A 21416-nucleotide genomic window follows, 5' to 3' on the forward strand; every position below is an offset into this window, starting at 1 on the left:
CAGGTACTGGCACTTCTGGGGTGACAATGTGACACCTCCAAGACCTGTACCCTGCCACGCTTTACCTCACCTTCCGTCAGAGATGTGCACAACAAAGAATGGGGGAAAATAAAAAATCTCCATTGCAACAGTGGTTGACATGCACCTACCAGGAGTGGATTTCATTATTTGTATTGCGATGTTGATGAGGTGGCTTTTCGGGGTTACTTGTTTCACGGTTGTGAAGTTTTTAGTTACTTAAAATGCTCAGAAATTCTAGTTGGAACTTAATTTCCTCTGTTTTTTTATAGCCCAAATATTAGTTTTTCCTGGTAAAGTGAAAGCGCCTCTGACATTGCCTTTCTCCTATGTATAGTTATGGATACCCCATGCTGTGTAGGAACGTGACCCCTTTTTATTGTTTCCTTTGTTATGACATCCTCTCGTAGAATATTCCACAGCGAGAAAAATAGCTATCCACAATGGTGGTTCCTTTAGGGCTTTGCGAGTGTTTGTTTTAGGGCACATCGGCACACAGAAGTGCAATGCTGGCCCCCAAAGCACAAGCAACTTGGAATATTAATGGCAAATGACAAGTCGGCTGTGATGCTTCAAGGATTTCATGCTTTTAAGGATGCACATTTGGGTGCATTGTTTAAGGTGTCTGGGGTGTAATCCGCACTCTCAGGTCTCCAGCAGCCTCAGGATTTAGCTCTGGTTAAGCCTCTATGTCTCCTATTTATTTTTGTAGGGTTGTATGTGTGCATTATCCAAATTTGTCATTTACCATTGAGGGTGAGAGCAGCTTTGACACGGCTGCTGTGTGTATAAACGAGGAGCGGGACAGAAAGCGGCACCCCAGCGATATATAACCCCTCTCCTGTCTTTCTGTTTGCCTGTGACACTGTGAGATGGAGAAGAAAGCCTCGAGTGAAATGAGGTGCAAGCATGTCTACTCCATGAATTCCTGTTTTGCCATGGAACTTTTTAAAAGATTAACGTACATTTTTTGTCAGCTTTCACCATGTATGTCATCAGACCTACAGAGACACACGTCCCCCGACACCACCACCCCGCCCCCTTATTTTTTTCGGCCTCGCTGGCTTTTTCCCCTTCGTCTTTTTCCTCTACAGTGACCTCCTGGGTTTTATTCCAGGAAAAAAGTCAGCAGCATTTGACAAAAGCCCAGAGAATGGTGGGCAATGATTAAAAAGGCTCTTTGTAAAACTCAATCTAACTGGCTGCCTGGAACCAAAAGACATTCAGGTCCACATTACATTCAATGTGACATTAAACTTGTAGTTAAATTTTCTTGACACAGAGATAGCCTAGACAGAAAGATTTTCTATACACACGGCACTTGCTGTGCATCAAATACGGGCCTTTGGCACACTTATTGCTGCTGGATATCTTCACATCTGTAGAAAGTTAAAGAGTGATAACAGGGGACATAGGAATATCATTATAGGTATGTCTGTTATCAAAGTTAACAAAGGTTGTGCTCTTGTATTTTGCTAAAAGTAATTTAAGAGGTAGCTGTATTCTAGCCACATATACACCCACATTTAAGCTCTGTAGACATAAAGCTACCACACAAATATTTAATGCTTTCATGGACCTTATTTAATGAGGCCTTTTTTAAGTATTTCATTTCATGCAGCTCCACAGCTGCTTCAAAAGCATCCTAACACCGCCCAACTAAAGGGCGTAATTGTGTCTTAACCCTTTCTGTAGAGCGGGATAAGGGAGGCCAGGAGTCATTAGATGATTCCTCCAGTGTCCTCCCAAGGCCTAAGGAGAGCATTGGACCATGAGTCCCGTAGCCTGTCCCAGGAAATGAATGCGACCACCAAAAAAAGAAAAGAAAAAAATCCCAATTGAATGGAAACAAGCTGGTCTTTTGTTCTTCTATGAACCAATATTGTTCTGACACTGTGTTTTAAGGAATAGCATTTGAGATGGAGAAAGAGGGCTTTTATTTTTCCATGGTTCACATGGATACAGAAGGAATGCATATTTTGGTTCTGGATGTGCAATTTCATGGCATGGCATGGAGCTTTTTGGGAAGATTTAGATTTCCTTGTTCTGTTTTAGTTTTTTCAGATTTTTGATTTTGTTGGGTTGATTTGTCTCACTTTGAGTAGGATTGCTCTATGTATCATGTTACTTGGGTCTGTCTTTAATAGTATATTTCAAGATTTAATGTAACCTTTTTAATTAATTTATGACAATTTAGCCGTTTTATCTTTATAATTTATATGTCGGCCAGCATTGTCTTGTGTATTTTTGAGCACAAACGCGGTAAACACTCTTTCTATTTTAGAACAAAAATAAATATAATATTTTTTACCAAATGACAGCAAAGGAAACAATGCTTCATAATTCTGCCTTTGTGTTTAAAGAGCAGCTCTGTGTGTAGCAGATAATGTGCTGGTACTCATGGTCCGTGGAGGCCCATCAGTCACTGTGTGGAGCTGGTCGCTTGTGATAAGTGGTTCCTTACAGATAATCTAGACAGTGGGCTTCTTTTTATAGGCCCACTGTCCCTCACATAACCTTGTTTGTTTTTTACCGCCCATGCCCATTTTCCTTATTTTCCCACCTGATTTCCCCTTCTTCTTTATCCTCTCTGTACATTTAAATCTTTTCATAGTGTTGTAACTCCCAACAAGTACTGATTAAATGTCTGTGTAAACAATGGTAATCAGGAACTAATATATTACAGGCCGAAATTCAAACAGTACATGCATACACTTGCGTTTGTTGTAGTGTGGTAACCAGCAGTGAGTGCTATGCTGGCTCAGTTTGACGTATGTGTGTATTGACGGCAGAAAGATCCTGATAAAAAGCTGTTGGTGATTTATACCCGTGTATAACAAAGCTTTTAATATCCTGAACCATGATGGCAAGGTTCTCCTCATTTTACCTGAACTCTTTACCAGGGTGTAGTTAATAAAATGAGTGATTTTAGAGAATAACAGACATATCGGTACATGTCACCAAATGTCTATAAGCCAGCATCACCAAAACACCAATCAGCTTCTGTATCTGTTCCACATTAAATGACGTCAAAAGCAGCAATGCTGTTCTGAATTTGCACCCTTTATTTTACATTTAGTTAGGTATGGATTAGAAGAAAAAATTCCATTCACCATCTGACCTCATCCATCTCGCAAAATAGCGGTTTAAATTGTTTGTGTTACTATGTAAGACCTATATCTGATTGTACCTCATGGCAGACAGTTAGATTGACGTCCCTTAAGTAACTGAATTTAAATACCAGATGAAGAGGTATTTGTTTTTGTGAAGTTTTGCTTTATATTTCAGTATTAATTCACTTCATTGTGTTGTTGCCAGGAACATTGAAAGAGATACAAGCACATCTGAGTCTTTCCTCACCGGCCTGGCATTTGTTAAAGAGCTTCGTCAGGACTCTCTTCCCCCATCTTTGTTCCCAGACAGGCCTCTTGCGTCTCTGGTTTGAGTTTCACGTCTCGCGGCGGTCTGATTGCCTGATAGCTTAAACATCTCTGCCTGCCTATCCCTTAGTGGGAGTGTGTAATCAAAGACACATGAGGAGCCTGTGTCCAAGGGCTGACCTTCTGATTTTGCTCATCAATTCTGAGGGTTAATGTTCAAGATCTATCAGGTCAACAGATTTGTATCTGCAAGCTCTGTCGGGTCTATAAATGATTAGGGAAAAAATGCATTTGGCCACTGAGCCCTATTAAAACTTCTTAGAATAAATGTGCACTCAATGTGACTAATATCTTATTTCCACTCTCTTGTGGTAATAATGCTAATATGTTTTTTTTTCCTCTATTATGTATTTTAAATGAGGACCATAAACCAAACCTTTGCGACAAGGGCTTAAGGAGTTAACGGGGTAACAATATGATCCAAATTCCAACTCTGTCCGCTGTCGATGTAACGTTTCATCATAGGCGGGAAGTTGAAACGGGAGATACCCAATCCTTTTCCTTTTGGACTGATGTGAGATAACAAAGGCATACATTTCTGAACAAGTGAAATATAAACTCGGCACAGAGTTTGGGGCTTTGAGACACCACCACCCTCCCCCTTTGAACGGCCGCCACAGAGATGTCGGAGAAATCTATTTCTCATTTTGAGTGATATCTCCATCAGCTGGCACGTTCGCACCATGAATCTTCCCCCATGTTAAACCCCAAATCTGTCTCTTCAATGACGGCTGGTGTGTTTAAAATGACCACTCTTATTTTTTGTAATGGCCGTCTTTGTGTCAAGGAGGTTACAAGTGAAAGGGCAGAATAGAGCTGTCTGGCGAAAGGCCTCTGATAGAAAGTGCCACTTCAATTTGAGCACAGCTGCAGTTAAGCCTGGCCTGGCTCACTGTCCGGCCCGACACTTCACATTCTCCTCTCCAGCGACTGGAATAGATGTGAAAACTGTTAACTTCAGACAGAGTTCAGGCCTGACCAGTTCTGATCCCTTCCCCTTATTCCTGGCTTATCTTCAGCTTGTTTTGTCAGGATTGCATCCTGACAAAGACTGTCTCAGACACCATTTACATTTTGTTATTAAAGTTTTCTGACTCTTAGAAGCCTTTCTTAAAACTTGGACTTGGGTTTTAACTGGAAAAAAACATCACATAGATGTACTGTCATGCACCATTAAATTACATCTTACATTACTTTTTATATCACTTTTCCATTGGAGAGGCCATTGGGCTGCAGACTACACAGCTACTAATTTGGTGATGAGGGGGTTTAACGGTTTGAGGAACTCTATCCTCAGAGCTGCTGACAGTCCTCAGCCCCCCTGAGTCCCAGCTAAGGATGTAGCTCGCGGTTAGAGAAAGACTTCTGGCTCTGTTTTAAATATTCGTTGTGGTTTGAATTAGAAAGGGGATAAATTCTGTGAATAATGATCGCAAAACATTTAGCTTCAGCTGCCCGGGTGAAACAAAACACTCTTGAGTAAAACTTTGAACTACTCTTCCTTTTTTTTTCTCCCACAGCCGTTTTGTTTTCAAATTGTAGTGCTGAGTTCATGGGAAATCACTCCGGGGTTACCTGCGCCCCTGAAAAGTGATGGAAAAAAAGGATTACAGCCCCAAGAATGTTTTTGCCGTTAGTTGAAATATTACTAACCTTGTCAAATGTCATTTTGAATGAGAAAGCAAACATATTTTAATCAGGGTTTTAAAAGAGAGGCTTTTCAAACTGTGACTCTAAGGAGAAAGGGGTCAGCTAATTGCAACGTTTGATGTCATGTTTGCTCTCTCTCTCTCTCCATTTTGATGCGACTGCCTGGAAGCATGCTCACTCCGCTGTCCGTGTCCCTATGTCTCACACACAAAACACATACACACACACTTTATCACACACAGTCAAATGAAAAACTACTGAAAGGTTTGAGAGTTTTCAATGCTGTAATCTTCATAAAGTCTTGCTTCTACTTCCTGTTAGCCGTTCTCTCAACTTCAACCTTCAACCTCTCCTGCATCACTGATCCACACAGACCTGACAGTGCTGAGAGTTACAGATCTTATTCATCACATTATGAATGAATGTGTATGAGAATGCCAGTGTATACATAGAAGAATGTGTCAGTCCTCAGTCTACAATCCATCTCCCAGGTTGGTTGCTAAAATATGACCAAAGATACTTGCACAGTTCTCGCACCATCCTACAACAGGTTAATCTTCCAAACACAAAGTCTCAAATCTATTTGGCTCCCATAATTACTGTTTTAACAGCAGAAGGGGGGGTAGGGTAGAGGTATATACATTGTAAATTATGTTTGACAAGGTGCGGTTAGTGTTTTTGTCGTGGCTTGCCTTTAGTTATTACTCATACTTCCTCCTGCCATAGATAAGGTCTGCTGGTGAACATACCAAGGTGAGTGCTGGCGCAGGGCCCTTATCGCCAGCATTGATTTAGGGCAAGAACCCAGTGACAGAGGTCATTGTGCAGTAAAGCTATCCATCATTCAAGTTTGATTTCTGCTCTGACCTGTCTGCAAGTTGTCTACACGTAGGCAAGTCACAAGGAGTAGAGGCCACAGGAGGGTTAGACCGGTGGGAGGTGTGACGGTGTATTGAGGTGCTCTGGATAAGGCTAACTGTGTGTTAAAGGATCATAATTATTAGATCGTTATAACAGGTTGACTCACATTTAAGAATTATGTTTAGATATGTTAGAATTAAGGTAGCCGTGTAAACTTAATTTGATCCTTTAATTATTGTGTGGAATCCGCAAAATATTTGTCTTACATTTAAAGCTTTTTGATGCTTATCAAAAAATGTAGCCTTGAATTTGTTTTTCTGCCGGTAGCTGATTCTTTCCACTGTTTATCTTGCCACTCGCTGTAATTCTCCATGTGTCCTAGACAATTTCTGTGTATGTGTTTGTTCACATTTTCCCCAAATAAAAAAATTCAAGGCAGTTCTCAGTCTGTGGGAAATACATTTTCATTCATAAACACAATTTTCCCCGCTTTGTAGGGGTATTTTTTCAGATGTCTGAAGATGGGTCTTTATTGCTGTTAATGTCGTTAGTGGCCTTTGTGGCTAGACTTGTCACTTTTGGCTTAAATGTTCTATTTATCCTGGCTTCAAATTGGTGAGCTCAAACTTAAAAATATGCCATGAGTCATATTATTGATTTGTCATGAAGATTATTTATTGCGTTTTTTTTTTCACTAACTTCTGCAAAAGTTGGAAGCTGTCAGAGATTCTCCTGTGGTGATTGCATGCAAAAGGCTGTACTATGGCTGTGCAGAATCCTTAGGGGTAGATATTCCTGCAGCTAGAGTTATGCTGAAATAGCGAGCTACAGTGGTGGTACTGCTCACTCCAACCTGCCAGAGGATAACTTAAGTAGCTAATTACACTTCAGTCTGTAATCAAATCCATGTCAGGTTGTCTGAGAACCTGGATTTGTGTGGTGGATTTCAGTTAAATACAGGGCCAGCTTAAACATTTTACGGTTCTCTCCTTAAATTAAAGTTTATTTCCGCAATCCCTTCTAAAATGTGTCATATCCCATTACGCAAATTTGGATACGGTAAATTAGCAAGGAGAGTGCTTACGCTATGAATATGTTGACTTTTTTGTGCTGTGTGCAGAGGGTTAGCTTGCTGGGGGTTGGGGGTGTCTTTAACTCTAAAAAGTTGTCTCAAATTTTACTCCCCTCGCAAGATGATATGTTTTTGCAATTCAAATATTTGCTCATTCTCTTCTCCATTGCAAAGCTCCCTTTGAAGCGGAAGAGTTCTATCAGGACCAATGACAGTGTGAGTGTGCAGCGTGACAGCGCAAGAGGCAGTGCTGGACTATTTCTAACTGCATATTTAAATAGCAAGGAAATCCAGAATCCAAAATGTATGCAAATGGCGGCATGTTTTGCCTGCTGATATGTTTATGATTTGGAGCTTGCATATTCAGGTGGTGTTCAGTACGTGCCTAGCTTTAGCAACATTAATCAGAATTACTTTACGTCTTCACCACATCCTTGATCTCCCTCTAAACAAACATTCCTGGGGGTGGAAGGCCTGCAATTTGGCAGATTAACTTTAAGAAAGCTGTGCTTAATGTTTTAACGGACTGTTTCGAGTGGAAAGATGTACTTACAACCTTAGGCTTCCTAGGAAAGTGTGTAACCCAGAAACTCTCAATACTTCCTCACTAATGTGATGTTTTTCTTTTGCAAATCATGGAAGACCTAACTACCTAATCTCATTTACATTAACCACAGCTTTATACAATGCAATATATGTATACACAGTATATTGCGACACCGACATATTGGTGTAACTCTCCTTGATCATGTTCACAAATTCAGTTTTGAAGTTTTGAGGGACCCCTTTAAATTGTCATGTTATATTTTGCTCATATAGGCCTATGCCTTCTTCATGTTGTGTGGAGAAAAGTCTCTTTTTACTTTAATGAAGATTTCAGATGTATGCATTATATTGAACATTCAGAATGCACAGTATGATCCAGTGTGTGGGAGCTTTGGGAAATGTACATGTTGATGCAATGAGCAACATATCGAGACAAAGCCCTCGAAATGGGCCTTAGGCCCGTCTGCGCTCCTTAAGGTATTGAAAATACAGTATAAAATAATTAATTGAATTGTCATTTGTATGAGCAGCCCTTGCTCTCTGCACCCTATAATTCCAACCTCTTTCTCCCCCTTCCCCTCAACCACATTTTTCCCTTCTTTTTTTTCTAAACAGCAATTAATCTCATTTTTAGTCCAATTTCCAGCCCTCTGCTGGAGTCAGAGTGAGTCCCCCTGTTTTGTTCCTATTTGGCTTGGTTCCTCTGCATAGTCATTAAGGGCCCAATTAATGTCACCCTTTAGCTGAAGAGTGCTCATTTTTATTGGGGAGCTGACAGTCACCGCCATGAGTGCCGCAGTGTAATATGCATTAATTGCCCCGTAACACTGGTAATTACCAGTTCTTCAAGCCTCTCAGTAAACTGTCATGCCCAGACACGACTGCTTTGAAATAGATTACTCATTAGGGGGACCTGCCCTGTTTTCCAATGGGGGCTCGCTGGGTTGGCATAAAGATGAAAAAAAATCTGGTGCTTGAACAAATAGTTGCCAAGAGCAATTTCCTATTACAACTTCCTGGTGACAGCTTTTCTCTTTCTTTCATTCTTTTCTCTTTTTTTCCTCAGACGGCATTCCAGCCGCCACTTAAGGTAAAGATCAGAAGTAGATGTAGTTGTCCATCACGGACCTCGTTGATAGCAGTTGGTTTTGTCTTGTCGTTTGACACCTTGAATGAAAATGTGCCTTGGGATTTCACTATTAAGCATATTGCTTGGGTTTAAACTAAAAACTTCAGTGTTGATTGTATCTTGGTCTTTTCCCCCCCCCGCCTTTATACAACATTGCCTAGAATGCCCAGGAACTAGTATATAAGCGCTCTATTTAAAGTGTCAGCATTGTTGCTTGATGTGGGGCATTTCTGGGCCTCTGTACATAACATCAAGGCAGTGTTGGTGTAAGTTCTTGCTCAAATGTTGATGCTAACTTTGCACAGGGCTTGTGTTTGCAAACTGTGGATTCTCTGTTTTAAACAGAAGCTTGTGCTTCACGGTTGCTGAAACGTGTCGTGCGTACCTGGAGAAAAAGAAATTGATAGCGATTGCAAATAATGAATTTAAAGAAACGGTTAGATGACAAAAGGAGGGGATGTAGCGTGGGTGTCACCGTTGTTCTGCGATAAGATATTATAGAGGAGAGACCAAATCAAACAGTGTTAGCTATCGCACATCCTCTCTATAGAAAAGGTGTTGACCTGTTTAGTCACGCTAGAGACAATATTTAGATTTCACCACAGCTTTGTAAATGCTCCAAGTGTGCGCTGGCCCCATTCCTCTCTGGTCCCTGTTCTTTAGTTCTTTCTTTTTTTTACAAAGCACTTTGGTGTCATTACCCATTTACTATAGCAAGGAAAAGAACAGAATGTGAAGACCAAGGAAAAGCCTCTCTCTCTCTCACACACACACACAGATAGAAAACACATGCATGCGCACACACAGAGCTTCTCAAAGGTGCTGCTTTTGTTTTATCTCCCTTATAGCACCTGCTTCAGGCAATCTGCTCCCACTCGTCTCAAATGAATTTTGTCACAGCCTTTCAGATTCTCAGCCAGCGATGCGCTAATGAAAGGAGATAGTACAATTTGAACTGACCAGGTAGCAGCCAGCAGTGCACAGCTGAGAGCAAGGGATGGGGACGCACCCCTCCTTGAAACAAGAGACAAGTCAACCGTCCGCTGATATACCCATTACCCTTCTCATTAATACCCTGCAGACCTCGGCGTGTGAGTGTGTGTGCGTCCGTGTGTGCTTGTGCGTGCGTCTATCTGTTTGTGTTGGTTGAGCACTTATCGAATTGTTTATGACAGGCCTAATTGGGCTAATTGAAGACATTAAGATTACCTGTCAGCTGTGTGTATCCAGACTCCCTATCTGTCTGACAACTCCTGACAAGTGAGGGACCCCGTAGCATCCGTCATGATGGAGCATTCCCAGGCCGTAATAGGGACAATAGGGGCCACTCTAATTTGATGTGGACAGCCTTTGCTGCACGGATTTGTGTGTGTGTGTGTGTGTGTGTGTGTGTGTGTGTGTGTGTGTGTGTGTGTGTGTGTGTGTGTGTGTGTGTGTGTGTGTGTGTGTGTGTGTGTGTGTGTGTGTGTGTGTGTGTGTGTGTGTGTGTGTGTTTGTGTGTGTGTTTAAGTATAAGTGGGAGTTGGGGGCTATGTGCATGGCCAGGCTAATGGAGTCCCCCTTGGCAATGTGACAAAACGATGAGGCAGTCTGAGGGTAAAAGTGAAAGGGGTCTTCATGTGTTTAAGGACATGAGAGGAGAAGGTGCTCGGGGTGACGGCCTTCACAGATTGAGTGACAAGAGAGGAGCGCTGACATCTGTCTGTCTGTGTGGTTGTGGACGGTCAGCCATTTTCCTTCATCAGAGAAACCCAAACGTTTTGATATGTGGAAAAAACTCAATGTAACTGATGGGCCCACTTCGGTTGAATTTTACATATGTATGCGTTCAGTCAGTCACAGTTACAGAACACCATAAATAAGAAATGTATTGTGCATACTAAATTTATATTTAGTGTAGTCTATTTTTGTTCTTAAACCGTTGCAATGGAAATGAAGTCTAGTAATTGAATGTTTTCCTTCTCCGATCTGAGGTGCAGATATGCATAGATCAGGGTTGCCAGATTTTGAGCAGAGCATGGCCCTATCATCTTTAGGCTTAAGGAATGTGCCTCTGCATATCTGTATCAACCCTTCCTCGTTTTTCGACCCCACTCTCCTCTCCCGTGTGGGCATTGTGTGTGGCTCTGCAGTGTTGTCGCTATGACAGATCAACGCTGTCAGCCCAGGAGATCCCTCTGTTTGTTTGTTCTCCTCCAAAAGGGGTTAAACTGTCAAGTTGACAACTCACAAGACCTTTAGACTCCAGCACTACCGCCTCTCCCCGTCTCGTTCCCTCTCTCTGGCTCCCCCCCCGTCCACCTTCATCCCCAAACGAGTGAAAATCAATACCAGATTGCCTGAGGACCACTGTTTGGTGTGGGCCTGACCCCTAGATGTCCCCCACTCTGCTTCTTTCATTACATGTAGTCCAGTATTTAACTTCCATCCTCATCCCTCGCCTAATTAGTTTCGATAAGCTCAGAGTCTCTCCCTCCCTCCCTCTCTCTCCCTCTCCCTCTCTCTCCCTCCTTCTTTCGTATACGTGCACCTACACAGAAGGACCACAAACACACACAGGCATTTTGCTTTTTTGCCCTTTGAAGGGACACTCTGGGCTGGGAGTAATAAAAAGACAAATCCCAAACACGCGTGCGGAAGCCCTCCGCGATTCTTGAACTAGGATTATTTTTTGTTTGCATAGCAAATTTTTAAAAACTACTATGTAATTAGATTTGCACCCCAGATCATCAGTGCAAACACTGGGGATATCCTGTGTTGTCCAAAGGCCAATGGTGCTCTGTGGTGGGCCTGTTAGCAAGACTACACCCTCCGTCTGTGGTTTTCCACTTGGCCTCCTCGATAGCTTGTGTCTCTGTGAGTTCTCCGGTCACAGACAGAGTAGCCATTGATAGTATGTAGAAGATACTAGTAAATTTCCTATAGTACTACACCTGGTCCATAATTGATAAGAGTTCCAGTGATGTATCCGCTGGTGGTCTGCGTGTGTTTTTATGTACCACCCACATGTCCAGGTGCCGCCACTGCGCCGGCTGGCCGGTCAACTACTGACAAGCCCCAACGACATGTCGGCCTCCCCTGCTCTGCTCCCCCCTCCACCCCAGGGGCTAAAATTACCCTCAGGAATGTAAACAAACTGCCGAGTTAGCACACGGCTTTCTGTGGCCCTTCGCCCTTGTCCGTTTCCAAACTCACCCCCCTAATCGGGACAGTTCTAGGCCTGCACGATTCGGGGAAAAATACAAATCAAAAATGTTTTTTTTGACAATTGAGATCACGATTCTCTGCCACGATTTTTTTAACCATGACAAATCAAAACAAATAGGCAGTATCAAACTAAGGATATTATAGTTTGCATTTTTCATTAGTTTTTATTTTTATTTCGTTTTTGACTTTTTGTTTTTAAGTTTAGTTTAGTTTTTACTTTTTGAAATTGCTTAGTTTAGTTTTTTAGGGTTATTATATTAAGGTCAGAAAAAGTATTGTGTAATAATAACTTAACAAGAACATCATACAATTTTAGAAAATGTATTCAACAATATCACCAGTACAAACGATGTATATATGATGATATGTAAACAGGCAATACAAGATGTCACGGTAAGTGCAGAATGTGTTTGAAGTGTTCCAGGAGAAAAACCTAAATAGCCAACAGAGTAAAGAAGACAGACATCAACAGGTGTTTTGAACTTTCGTTCGAGTAAAGTGGCAAACTTGTTGAAGTCAATTGACTCACACAGTTGTATGTACATCCCAATATTAATCCACATATTAACCCATGTTACCTCCTGCTTTTGGTGTTCCTGGGTATTTACTAACTAGCTCCTAAATTTGTGGGCTGTTTCCTAGTAATAAACTGTCCCCATGTTTTACCACCTTATACTGCAAGGCTCTTTCTTTTATCAGACACAGTCATAATCAAATAGGACTCTGCGGCTTTCTTCCGACTTTTGGTACCGCCATGAGGCCAGGCAAGGGGCACGGACTGTTGTTTGTTGTGTTCAATTTTACATGGAATGACATAATTTCTGGGTTCCTAGTCGGAAACTATACGTGTCTACGGGAAATATCACAGTCAGAAACGTATAATGTGCTCTATGAGAGACACAAAGACGAAACCTAAGGACATTTACTCGATAATTTTATCCAAACCAAACATATCATTTTTTTGGCACCTATAGCACATTGCGCATCACCACAAGCCTGTAAACATAGAGGCCTCAATGAAGAGAAGGGAGAGCATTGCAGCGCTTGGGAGCACTTTAAAACCTATTTTATACAGTCTGTTTAAAACTCACAGTAGCGTTTTAGATACATTTGGCTTGTAAAATTAAATGAGAAGCAAAGTCATTAAAAAAAATCTAATTAATTTAAACATTAAATTGTCAACAGGGATTGGGATCATCATTTTATAACAGTTAAATGTGCTGGTCTAGACCGTTCCATTTTGGACTCAGAGGCCAAGGTTGATGGTAAGAAAACCTTTAACCTGGCTTCTTCTGTGTTGTCACAGCAGTTCCTCTGTTCAACAGGTCTAATACTGTGTTTCTGTGATGATAATTATATTGGCAGGCTGAAAATGTTCTATGCTACAGCTGCAAAAGAAATATCTTTTTTTTGTTTATTTTTTTTTACTCTTTCTCCTCGTATCTCCTTTCCCCTTTTTATTTGTAGCAGACATATGGCCATTCACACCAATTCATTAGGTGTGTGGGGTAGCTGTAAGCGGTGGAGTCTGGGTGAAGAAGTTCACTGGGCCGGGTGCTGACATGTTGATTTAGTGGTGGTAACACGACTGCACGTCTAAAGGTGCTGACTTGGACGAAAGCCAGGCCTCTTTTTCTCCCAGGGAGACATTAGAGGCCTCACTCTAATTTTGGGGCAGGGTTCTACTCATGGTTGCAGAGGCCAGAGGGCCCTACACAACAAACATTCACACCTGCCTATCCATACCTAACTTTTGATTCTGCCTTCACTGGAGTGGCAGAAGAATTTAAGATATTTTTTAAGACTAATTTCTGAACCTGACAGAGAGATCGATCCACTGGAGAGTATAGCTTTTTCAGAATGGAAATGCAAGTTCCTGTGCTAAATGACAAACAACTTTGTTTATCCAAAAAATGAGGAAAACAGAATATTTTTAGCAATTCCCAAATTGATTTCTGTTTAAAAAAAGAGCACTAAATTGTTCTGTTGAATTGCGTGTGTATGGATCTTTATATGTTTGTTTCAATAACATAACCAGATGTGGAAGACAAACAGGCACACATCCTATGACCTCACATATAAACAAGATATCACCAATGCATATACACACATAACACCGTTTCTCTGCTGGACACACCAGGTTTGCAGGCGCCCGGTCAGGCTGACGCTGCCCTCGCAAGGCCAGATAGGGTTACAGTACAAACTGTTGTTGATTAGGTCTGTGCCTGTAGTGGGGGATCATCCTTAATTGAAAACACGTTAGCCGCCAGGGTTAAGAACAGGATTAGGACCAGGGCTGCGTGGGGCAAGGAGCAGCGGCAGACACAAAATGGCCGTCCCTCTGCCTGCCTTTGACTGTTTCCCTAGAGACAGGTGGCAATTATCGGCCAGGGCTGCTGGGAGTTCACAATAACAGGTTAACGGAGCATGTATCCCCTTGACGCCGTAGTCCTCTCCGTCTGAACAGGCTCCCAGCCTCCAGCTTGTTCGCCTGCAACCGCGGGAAGCTTCCTGTCTGCAAGCAGAACTTACAGAAATGGGGACTCATCAAAGGCCAGAGGGGACTCCAAATTAGCACTGCAGCCAGAGTTTGGCTTTGGAGACTAAATAGCCTCATCTGAAAACAGTGAACGCCTCGGAGATATTTTATCTTCTGCTAGTTTTACTTCCCCTATCAAATATAATAAAGCTCATTTCCATTCTGTGCAGCATGTGAATTCTAAATGTGTTTACATACGTCCAGACTCACAGACAGATTATTGCCGACTGATTTTAGTACAGTACTTGCGTAGGAGACAACGTGTGAAGCCATTGCCATAATAGAATTTAATAATTTCAGCATCAAGTGTTAATGAATACCCACTCAGTGTGTCATAACTGAAGAGATCAAGCCATTTTCATGATGTAGAGGGTCATTATAGAGGATGAGAGTCAATATCTTTGAAAAGATCAGTTGAGCTCTGACCGACCGATATTAACCCTTAAACAGCCAAGGAATAACACATAGATGAAGCCTACTTCTTATAATTCATTCATATTACAAAGGCTGAATTTTAACGTGGTACTGTTTGTGAAAAAGGAAGATGAAACATGAGGAAAGGTTTTGTCTAAAGGTCTGTAAGTCGTTACATAACTCCAACATAACTTGATCATAGATTGGTCTGGTGTCATCATAGAGCTGCCATCAGAAGGTTGTTTTGCTGTATGCAGTGTCCTTGATACTGTTTGGTCCGACTTTGGAACACTAAACAGACAAAGCCAAAGCAAGACCACACCTTGTTTGGTTTTGCTCCACATGCAAAGCAGACCAGAGTGTGTCAAAGCGCGTTGGACCGTGACGCTGTAGAGCTCAGAGTGGACCAACACACATTACACACACAACGCACACTTGTCCCTCAGATATGTGTTTCTAATGCGGTCGGCGACATGCTCAGTTAAGGGACTTTACGAGTTCCAAACACTGATTAAGACTCCTCCCTTTGGCTGGAGGATGTTTGGGAAGCATGTTATTGTACAAACGGATCCTAACCAGGACCAAATGGCGCTGTAAGGTGGTGCTCTCTCTATGTCTTCCTATTGTGCTATTGAAATATAAATTAAGGATAATTGAATTCACATAATCATGTGTTAGCCAGGTTATCATTCAGCTGATTGAGATACAGTGTGTCAGATTGTGTGAGTGTGTGGAGATAAGATGTAGGTTAATGTGAGAAGGTGGCTGAGGTGATAGGAGGTTGTAAGGGAGACTAAGGTCAGAGAAAGTGATAATTTGTTAGCAACAGATAAAGACTGCAGAGTCCCATAGCACTGCAATGTTATGGCAGCGTCACTGTGTTAGAAGTTAAAGGTTATTAATAAAATTATGTCCGTGATGTTTACCATTTATCATTACTAAATGAAGTTAGATAACTTAAGTGCAAAGCTTAAATTAATTGGTAAAATGCTTATTATAGTTTGTTTAATCCATAAAGTATGAGTACCAAAAGTAAACAGTCATCCCAGTGGTGTTGACTAAATTCTGCGTATCCCTCTTCAGAGTACATAAAAAAATATTCCCCATGCAGTAGGTTGACACATGTGACAGACCACTGTAATGAAAATTATATAGAGAGTCTATAGAGTTGGGCGATATAGTGTTAGAAAACTGTACCAGGTCATGATTTGAGGCAAGATATTAGTTTGAAATTATAAAAAAATGTTTAAGACTGCATCACAGTAAAGGGATTTAACTCACACACTTTATTTGAATAATATAGGAAAGTGAAATTTACATCAAATAACTATTTGTTATTAAATCCACATTATTGTCATTATTATTAGGTTTTATGTGTTGAAATATCTTCTGAAAACATCAATAGTCATCTTCCAAACGTTGTCCCATAATGTCATTTTATTTGATTTTGTCAGTATCACATGACAGGTTTATATTCACAGGTTATATTCAACATGGCTTCTGCCTCCTAATGCAAATATTAGAGCTGGTGTGTCTTACTGTACAATAAAGTGTTCCTGAGCTAGAATTTAATCATTTTGTGGTGGGTCAGAGAGCATGTCTTGCCACAGAGGTTCATTGCTATGGTTACCAGATGAAGCACTGGAATCCCCTTGTCTCAGTTTTGGTGTTGGTGTCACACATTAATGAGGGGGACTTATCTCCTTGTGCAACATACAACTCACAACACACCAACTCGACCTGGCATCCCACACCCTTCATACTCACACATTATGCCTCCACACCTCTATGTTAAACCTTACACTATACACTACACAAACATACATTCATGTAGAACACTCTCTCTGCACCCAGCAGTGATAAAGACAAACCACATCCGCGCCACGTTTCATTTCCATACCACATCGACAGAAAACATAAAAACGTCGAGGAGAATTATATCCGGCGGAAGATGTTTTATTTTTTATTGCCTTCTATTCCACCCTAATTATGATTCTTGTGTAGGCTTGGGTGACTTATTTAACATACACTACGACTGCCTTGTGTTTGTGTTTTACATACCTGAGCAGAATTTAAACTTTTCCTTGCCCACAAGGATGAATGGGTCCGCGGTGAGAGAAAAGAAGGTGTTCTATTCTTAGTTCCAGTCATGTTAATAACTTGTCTCTGGGAGGTTAACTCTTCCGTTCAACTTGTGTTATTTATGGACAGGAGGATGTATAGTTTGGAGCAGGGGATTATTTACCTCCCTGTTTGTGGACGCCCCTCCGGGCAGAGCCAGCCTTTAAATATCCTATTTGTGTGCACGGAAGCTTGTGTTATCAGGGCGTCTTCGTCATAAGGCTGGCTGACTTGATACAAACAGCTACTGCAAGGAGATTAAAATATACATGCTGGATGTACAGCGATCAGCTATGGGGCCATATCACCTAGCATGCCGGCCCTGGGTCACTGCCCCCCTCTAAACCTCTACACATTCAAACACATCCATTATCGGACCCTATAAATAAACTCCTATAGGCAATTGCCTGTTTAGCATGGACTCACTGGTAAAGAGCAGTGGTCTCGTTTATAAATGTGGCGTACGCACAAAACGAGGCTGAAAATGTGCGTACGCCACTTCCCCTGCAGAGGTTTTTATTTATAAAAGACAAACTTGACGGGAGAATGGGCGGTTCTCCAAGCAAACTCTGACCCAAGCATACGCACATTTTGGAGACAATGGGAATTGGCGACGCAGATGGTGAGGTGGTGAACTGATTTGGCTATAATATGTAGTTCTATTAAATCTTATCATATAGGTTTGGTTAATCAAAGGTGTCCCCAAAAAGGAAGTTTTTTCCCGCCAGTGTTGCACTTAGTGCTTGCTCTTGGGGGAATTACTGGAATTGTTGGGTCTTTTCATAGTCATAGAGTGTGGTCTAGACCTACTCTAAATGTAAAGTGTCTTGAGATAATTCTTGTTATGATTTGATACTGTAAATAAAATTAAATTGAACTGAATACCTTAATCCCTCCCATTTTGGAAGGTATTATTAATATAGGTAGTCTATGGATTAGGTCTCCCTACACTGTGCGAGAACAAGCCAAAATCATGATTCAATTTGCAGCAACTCACCAGCATCGGAGAAGTTTTCTGCTTTCTCTCCACCAGTCGTCATGATTCGCCTTAACAAAAGAACAGCTGCCAAGGTCATTAACAGACTGATCAGCATTCATGAGGTGCTTTGGATTGACTATTTATGGTTCAAAATAGGTGTGTACAGGACAGGATAAGAGGCTGATTCACGTGCACACACTTGTGGGTAATCTGTGATTTACAAAGGGAACATTGCTTACAGGTGAGCGGATGCACGTTTTTATAAATCAGATTTTTTTTTACGTACACCATTTGTGGCTTTTGGGCATACGTACACTTTTTTAGCAAGGATCCTACGCACAGTTTTATAAATTAGACCCCAGGTCATTTGTTGCTAATGCACACATTTTATCTCTGTCGACTGCTGTTGCTGTACATAGTCCTTCTGTCTCCAACACAAAGACTTTTATCACTTTATACATCTCACCCCATTTACTCTTAAAGTTTTCTGTCTTAAAAGAAGTTGAGCAGGTTCCATTCCTGAATTTCAGGGAGCAGAGAAAAGACTAAAGCCAATGTTTGGCAGTGCTTTAGTAGGCCTACCTTATGACCTGATGTATGGATGCCTAAAACAAAGAGGTCTTTGTGGGGAAACCTCAGAGACATAGAGTTCATGCTCAGGTAGAGGCTTACGCTGTCTAAATCATCGCTGGGGCATTTGTTTAAAATGGGTCCGCGCGGTATGTAAAATGAAGTGACAGTGTTTTTAAGTTGGGCGTAAATTCATCTTGATTTTATTGATAATGCGTCATATTGTGTAATGTGCGTTGGCAGAAGTGCTCGGTCCCCAGTTTTTTGTAAAGCTTTTCCTCACCAAATGTGGCAGATCAAATAAGCCTACCTGTTTGTTCGGTAGAAATGTTAAACGGCAATTTTTTTTTCTTTGCGGAGGGGCGGGGGTTGACCTCTATCAACCTTAGACTTCTCAGAAAATGAGAAGGGCACACATAAAATCAACGGAGTAAGTTTGCAGACTCTTTGAAGGGTACAGTTTGTATTTCACTGTATTTTTAGTAGATTTTGCAGTTCATATTTTTACTTGTGCTCTGTGTGTGTATGTCTTGTGCATATAAAGATGCAGAGACTTAATTCAGTGCTCCAGCTCTGTGTGAGGCTTGGCTGCACGGCGTTGTGTGGGTGTTTGTGTGTGTGTGTGTTGTGTGTGTGTGTGTGTGCAGGCAGGCAGACACTAATAACACTCCCTCTCCTCCGTTCGAGAGTTTTTGTTCCTGAGTGCCTTGCGCTCATTAAGCTGCCGTAGTAAGCTGCTTGGCACCTGCTTTAAATGTGACTACCACCCGCTCATTAACACTAACGAAAGCGTGGCTGGCAACCGCAATTCACGCCCAGGCTCATCAAGTTGGCCCCCTCGCTGAAATTAGCTACGTTTCACAAACAATTTCACCAACTCATTACATAGTTAGGTGTTTATTTGAAGGCTGACTCTGACTTAGAGGAGCTGTGTGTATTAAGCAAACAGCATGTTGAGATGAGCCAGCCGAGCCCATATAATAAACCATAATTTGCAGATAAATTTTATACGGCATCATATACTGTATGTTTATAATTGCTCTTTACAATGGAACTTTTTCTACTCATCTCTACTCATAGACTTGGCCTCCTGACCATTCCCTTCCACCTCCGTGTTGTTTGTTTTCCCAGTCTTAGATTTTTACAAGCTCCCTGTAGTATTGACTTGTATTAATTCTGAGTAGGATTCAAAGTCCATTTATTTTCTTTACGGTATGGAAAGGCCTTGGTGACATGGCTCCCCTGTGTTTATAATTTTGCTTGTTTCAATTTGTGCTCGCCCTCCCCTGACAGAGCCGGGACATGATGTATTGTACGCCGCTGCCTTATCTGTTGATGTACAGTTTTAACCTTTTCAGAAGGTTGCCTCTCTCCACTCTGTGCAGACGAGTCTCCCTTTTCTCCCCTTTTCAGCCTCACCTCCCCATCAAGAGCACAGGAAATACGTATACAGCATGGCGGCTGAATAAAAAGAAGAGCATGAGCCCTTTTCCAATGTCATCTAACGTAAATATTTAGGTTTTGTTTCTATAACATTTCCATATTAAGAGTTGGCGGCCATGTGCAGCAGTGGACCATGGAAACGATGAGAGTTTGGGGGCTTGAGCCTTGTGCAGTGCTGAGAGGCTGAGCTATGATTGTGACATTGTGGTGAACTTTTGGTGTGCATCTGTGGGCTTTCTCTGGGGCTGTTAGCTTTGGCCTGCTTGTTCATAGATACAGCACCGTAAATCACACACTGTAAAATGTAGAATCCGGGGATGGGATGCAGAAGCATGTACTGCTGCAAGGGCCTCTTGGAGGGAGCGGTGTGTGCGTGTATAGTCGCATATATTTTCATGCATGTGTCTGTGTTCTGTATGTAAAACATGCACTGCCTCAAGGCTCAGTCAACAGTAGACATACATAGTTGGCAATGTCACGACAACTGATTCTTGCACTCACATTTATAATTAATGTGGTTAGAATACTGTGCCGAAGTTGTAATGTTCAAACATCTAAGTATTTATAATAAGCTCATAAATTATAACCCTATAAAAAGATTTAAGATTCACATATGTATTATTAAAATAACACCATTAGGTGTTTGAGTCTGTATTTTAATATGAAATGACTGATCACAGGTTCAAGGTTTTATGAACTTTACCTTGGAGCTAAACTTCTGTTGCTCTCTGTGGCCTTTTGGCTAGCTTCCTGTCTAGGTCTCCAGAGGCCTCACAACATTGTTAACTGTCTGAGGATAGAGTGTCTGGGACCAGAACACTGTCAGCCCCTTGAATCTGGTCTTGCATTTGGGGGCTGAGGTGCTCTCCGCTCAGAGTTCACCTGTGACATGTCTTTATGCATGGCAGCTAATGTTCAAAGAATAGGTATGATCTATATGAGGCAGAGAGGGGCCACCGGTAGCTCTTTGGGGCATAATAAATTGCTTGAAAGATGATTTATTGCCTTTGTGAGGAGAAGTAGTGAAACAACATTGCACATTCCCTGTGAAGAACTCCTCTCTTTTAATTGTTTCTGTGCCTTTTAGCAGACCTCCAGGTGTACAGTAGCTACAGTGTCAATAAGACACAAAAGCAGCAAAGTGATGTGAGGGAGAGAATGAAAGATAGTCTTAACTTGACTTCTCAGTTGCTTGGCAAGTCATTATTTATAGCTTAAAGGAAAAGCAGTGCTTGCCAACTTAGGCAAAGTTGCTTTGGCTTTCAAAGTGACTGTGAATGAAACAGCTGGACACTGTAGGATTGGCTAACATTAGCCGCCAGATGCAGTGTGTTTAAGTCTACGACTTTGTGATGAACTCTGTGTGCTCTGCTATGTGCCAAAGGCTTCAGATGACAGGATCCGGAGGCCTTGGTGTAGAGCTTTGT

General features: G+C 41.7%; 1 protein-coding gene across 2 annotated transcripts in view; it reads left to right on the forward strand.

The window, feature by feature from the left end:
• Positions 1-21416, forward strand: part of cdin1 (CDAN1 interacting nuclease 1) — a 53925-nt gene that overhangs the window by 31975 nt on the left and 534 nt on the right. The window lies entirely within an intron of this gene.

The sequence above is a fragment of the Etheostoma cragini genome, chromosome 20 (assembly GCF_013103735.1).
Source record: "Etheostoma cragini isolate CJK2018 chromosome 20, CSU_Ecrag_1.0, whole genome shotgun sequence".
Classification (NCBI taxonomy): Eukaryota; Metazoa; Chordata; class Actinopteri; order Perciformes; family Percidae; genus Etheostoma; species Etheostoma cragini.